Source organism: Sinocyclocheilus anshuiensis, unplaced genomic scaffold (genome assembly GCF_001515605.1).
Source record: "Sinocyclocheilus anshuiensis isolate Anshui unplaced genomic scaffold, SAMN03320099.WGS_v1.1 scaffold1968, whole genome shotgun sequence".
Classification (NCBI taxonomy): Eukaryota; Metazoa; Chordata; class Actinopteri; order Cypriniformes; family Cyprinidae; genus Sinocyclocheilus; species Sinocyclocheilus anshuiensis.
The window spans coordinates 85173-90889 of NW_015555840.1; the positions used below are offsets into that span (position 1 = coordinate 85173).

The window sequence follows — 5717 nt, forward strand, 5'->3', positions numbered from 1 at the left end:
TCCTGACTATGGGAAAAAATTATTCATTAGCAGACTTTAATCAGTATTGTTTCCCAAAGGCCCAGTAACCATAAGCTCTTTACACACAAGCCTAGTAAACAGTGGAATTGAACGGCAAGAAAAAGTATATAGTGTGTGTGTGTGCTCATGTGTTTGGTGTTTACATTTGTGTGTTTGTGCAGAGGAGGCCAGATCCCATCTCTGGAGGGTGAGCACACGTTTGAGGAGGGCGATCATGGCCAAAGAGAGAATTGAGCAACTGAACTCTAAAACAGAATTAGAAACATTAAGCAATATCAAACATTGCAAAAGAACATAAAAAACTGCTGAAGTAGAAGAGAGTCACAATGTACTTTCTGCACAGGGATATTAATGTTCATAACGAAAAGTTCCAACCATATTGCTGAAAAAACCTCCCTAAGATGGTTTGCTGGTTTTTATTGGTTTCAAAGCCTGCCCGAGCTGGTCTTCCACTGACCTAGCTGCTCTCCCAGCTTTATCAGTTGACAAGTGCTCAAAACCCCTGAGAACAGAACAGACCAGCCTGACCGGGATGAGAGACTAGATAAGCATCTTAGGCTGTTAGCATTAATTTTGTGCACTTAAATGACACAAAATGAATGCTATGTTCACAGTCAAAGAAATTGTTTTAAAATGAATGTATCTTATTAAATGTTCAGAAAAAAAAGAGTAATAGTGTATATAATAACTTCCCAGGATTCATTTGATACAGAAGAGAAAGGGAAAACTGGGTTTAAAAAAATGTAGTAATGTTTTTTTAAATGACACTTATTGTGTAGGTGAGTATAATCTAATTAGTGCTCTTTTATAGACCTTTAAACCCACACTCAGACACACAAACACAAATAATCTAAGACCGGAAGTCTAAACAATGCTTTAAGCCATTTAACAAGATTAAGAAAATATAAAGAGAAGTGACAGTCAGAGAGGGTATGTGAGCTGATTTTCCAGCTCACTGCTGAAATCCCATTGACTGCTGAATCAGTTTGTTCCTGCAAGAACACCTTTAACGGAAGAACAACCTTTGGTGCAAAATAGGCCCACACACGCTACTGTTCAAAAGTTTGTGGTCAGTAAGATTTTTTTAGTTTTTTTTGTTGAGTTTTTTAAAGGAAATTTATACTTTTATTCAGCGAGTATGCATTAAATTGACCAAAAGTGACAGTAAAGACATCTACAATGTAAAACACATTTTTTTAATATAAAATATAAGTAAAATATAATTATAGTATAAAATATTACAGCTATTTAAAAAAAAATTAACTGCTTTTTAATATTTAAACTGCTGTTGTTTTGAACATTCTAATAATCAAATAATATTGAAAAAAAAACACAAAAATATTAAGCAGCACAACTGCTGTCAACTGATAATAATAAGATTTTTTTTGAGCAGCAGATCAGCATATTATAAGGACCATGACGCACCATGTGACACTGAAGACTGGATTAATGATGCTGAAAATTCAGCTTTGACATCACAGAAATCAATTACATTTTAAAATATATTAAAAAAGAAAACAACCATTTTAATTTGGACTATTTCACAATATTACTGTTTTTTTCTGTATTTTGCAGTAGTGTAGTGTACATACAATCTAGGAATAGGTCACAATCATCACATTGTTTTACCTATATAGTTTTTAGTTGTTATATTTTTAACTGTGGTGATTAAAGTATCATTCTTGCAGCTTTTAGATAGTTTGCACTGTAAAACTTGCATGTGCTTTACATTTGCTGCAACAGTATTCACGTTAAAACCATTTATGCATTTTTAAGGCAGTGTATCAAATGAATATTAGTTAAAGACTTAAATGCATTGTTTTCTATTCTGTTGCACTCTGTCTAGCTGTTGCAAGAATGTGTCTTATCTAAAATCCCTGTAAGAAACTCGTCTGATTGGGGTCATGTGAACCCGAAAACAGTAGGATTATACAGGCTTCCTTAAGAGAGATTAGTCAACATCACTTCTTTTCCTTCATTCAACCCACCCAACAAGTCCATTTTTAATGTGTCCCTAATGCAAACACACTTACGTCTACAACTGCAGCATGTAAGAGATCTACTGTATTTTTTCACTCAGGGTGTGTGAAACTCGACAGAAGTGCTTACTGAACAATGCCATGACCTGAAGAGAGATGTAACTAAGAAAAGACGAACAGCACTGAACACACACCCTAACATGGGATGGAATGGGTAATGGGAGTAGGTCTTTCCATTTACCTTTAACCTGTGAAACTAGATCTGAAGAAGACTATGTTTACTCCAGTTTCAGCAAAAACACACATACACACACACATATGCTCAATGTTCTACACGCCCATAGGTTTTATAGAGAGATGCAGTCATTGTCCTTCTAACGCACTCCTGCACATATAACATCAAGCCTAAATACAGTGGGAAAATAATTATTTGATCCCCTGCTGATTTTGCAAGTTTGACCACTTACAAAAAAATTAAGGGTCTATAATTTTTATGGTAGGTTTATTTTAACGGATAGAGACAGAACATCAACAAAAAAATCCAGAAAAAAACACATTATATAAAGGTTATAAATTGACTTGCATTTCAGTGAGTAAAATAAGTATTTGATCCCCTACCAACCAGCAAGAATTCTGGCTCCCACAGATTGGTTACGTGCCCAAGTGGAACACAGATTAGTCCTGTCACTTTAAGAAATTACTCCTAATGTCATCTTGTTATGAGTATAAAAGAAACCAGTCCACAGAATGTGTATCTTCCATTCAAACCTCTCCCACCACCATGGGCAAGACCAAAGAGCTGTCAAAGGACGTCAGAGACAAGATTGTAGACCTGCACAAGGCTGGAATGGGCTACAAGACCATCAGCAAGAAGCTTTTTGAGAAGGAGACAACTGTTGGTGTGAATATTCGGAAATGGAAGAAATACAAAATAACCATCAATCGCCCTCTGTCTGGTGCTCCATGCAAGATCTCGCCTTATGAGGAAAGGATGGTCATGATAAAGGTGAGGGATCAGCCCCGAACTACACAGGAGGAGCTTGTTAATGATCTTAAGGCAGTTGGGACAACAGTCGCCAAGCAAACCATTGGTAACACACTACGTTGCAATGAGTTGAAATCATGTAGTGCCCGCAAGGTCCCCCAGCTCAAGAAGGCACATGTACAGGCCCGTCTGAACATCTAAATGATTCAGAGAAGGCTTGGGAGAAAGTGCTGTTGTCACATGAGAACAAAATTGAACTCTTTGGCATCAACTCGACTTGCTGTGTTTGGAGGGAGAGAAATGCTGACTATGACCCCAAGAACCCTCCTGAGATGTGTGCAAACCTGGTGACCAACTACAACACATGTCTTACCTCTGTGCTTACCAACAAGTTTCTCCACCAAGTTTTGCTTGGGGATCAAATACTGGGAATCAATTTATAACCTTTGTACAGTGTTTTTTTTTCTGGATTTTTTGCTCGATATTCTCTCTATTCGTTAAAATAAACCTACCATAAAAATTACAGACCCTTCATTTCTTTGTAAGTGGGCAAACTTACAAAATCAGTAGGGGATCAAATAATTATTTTCCCCACTGTAGAAAGAGAGAGAAAAATGCCCTGACAGACCCGTGTGCCCTTATTCCTCCTTTCCTTTTCTTATCTGCCCATCGTTCTGTCTTGGCTGTCTCAGCTGACACCATCACTCTCAATGGAATGAGCCCTGTCAGGTCTGAGATAAAGAGATTATTCACACACACACAACACATACGCTCACACATGCACTTAATGGAAGTGTACTGTACCTCTCTGAGATTATGATGATCGGTCGATTTGAAAATGTCAGCTGATTTAAAAACAACGCTCAAGACAGACGCTCTCACTATATCTTGTGATAATATTTCATATATTGTAAATTTACAATACATGTTTTTTTATTTAGCAGTCATGAATTAACACACAAGTTATAACTCCAATTTAAATATACATTTCCTGGAGTAAAATTAACACTACCAAAGTTAGATTGAACTCCATCAATGTTAAATTAAAACTGCCAGCCAAGTTTGCTGTACAATTACTAGCTTTTATTAAAATTAGGCTTTTTTTTTTTTTTACAAAAAACTTATTTTTGTAAGTTTTTTTGTAAACAAAAGTAAATTTCTAATGAAACAACATAAATGCATCTGTTCTGATGCATATAAAAATGATTTCCTTTTTTTTTTGTAGAGGTCCTGAATTACAACACAAGCTACAACTCGAGCTCTGTTTTAAATATAATTTCCTTGGAGTAAAATTAACAACATAAAAGTAAAATTTAATTCCATCAGTGTTGAATTAACATGGCAAAGTTTGTATAATTTCTAGATTTTATTGAAAATTATGCTTAAGCCTTAAACAAATATTTTGTAACAAAACAAACTTGTTTTTGCAAGCATGTTAATGTTTAACAAAAAATATAAATGCATTTCATTCTGACACATATACAAATTATTTTCCTAAAAACACAATTAAATGTTTTTGTGGTGAGGCCAGTGAAAATATTGGCAAAAAGAAATCTGAACTACTGACCCGGTGAGGTCAGCAGAAATAATACTTGTTGTTAAGCCCTGAAATTAAAAAAAGAGAGAGAGCGAGAGAGAGAGAAAGAGAGAGAGAGAGAGAGAGAGAGGGAGGGATTGCATAGATGGATGAAAAAAGAAAATTAAAAAAATGAAAGATGAGGTGAAGAAAATTGCCAAAGGAAAAAAGTGGACAAAAATAGACAAGATGTTCTGAAACAAGCAATAAAACGGCAGTGAAACTTGAGCAAGAACTCTCTGTGAGGTCAGAGAGGAAGACAAACCGAGGCATGGATGCGTCTCTATGGCAACCATGTGTATCTCTGTTCCTTTGACGCAATAAAATGGCAGATCAAACTTGACAACACTCTAACTCCTGTTTTTTCTCTCTGGCTCCACATCGAAATACTGGCTCCTTACTGCCCGTGTCGTGAGTCATTGTTTGGCCTTGGTCTACGCTGTGCAATAGGACTATTGAAATAAAACTGAATGAGTATCACATGGGTAAATGCTGTAGGTAAAGTGCAACAGGACTTTCAAATGCATATTCAATTCTACAATATGCAATTGAACATCTTCCTACAGGTAAGGGTAAATATATGATATGATTCTTCCATGTGTGCACAGGTAGTTTCAATCGCTCATTCACTCAAATGTGAATTCTTGGTTGATGCAAGCGAGTACATGGGCCTGTTGCACAAAATTATTGTGTTTTTGCATTACTGTAGTAGAAAACCTCAGGGCTCAGTTACCTGTGCATTTAAATCAGATGTGTTATTGACAGTTCAACTAACGTTAACAAATTTGCTCAGAAAGATTCTATTCAAACTGTTGCGCCCATGTGAAAATAGCTGAGAATGCAATGTGACATATTTTGCATCAATGCATAAAGCTGGCATATCTAGAAGCCTTTGCAATTACATCCTTACATATATATATATATATATTAGGCCTAAATCTCACTCTCTTTTCCCCTTTCCCCCTCCCTTGCTCTGTGTAAAATAGGGATTGAGTTGTCTATTTATCCTTTACGCACAGATATCCTCCCATTTCCTCTCTCTCAGTGCAGTCAATGGGAGATTAAGCGTCAAACGACAGTAGCCCTGGGCTCTAACTGATGCTACTCTCTCACACACACACACACACACACACACACACACACACACACACCCACA

At 36.4% G+C, this 5717-nt stretch overlaps 1 protein-coding gene across 3 annotated transcripts in view; it reads right to left on the bottom strand.

Moving 5' to 3' along the window:
- The window catches only part of LOC107675489 (insulin receptor substrate 1-B), a 42520-nt gene that overhangs the window by 9325 nt on the left and 27478 nt on the right, over positions 1-5717 (bottom strand). The gene's annotated exons all lie outside the window — the stretch shown is intronic.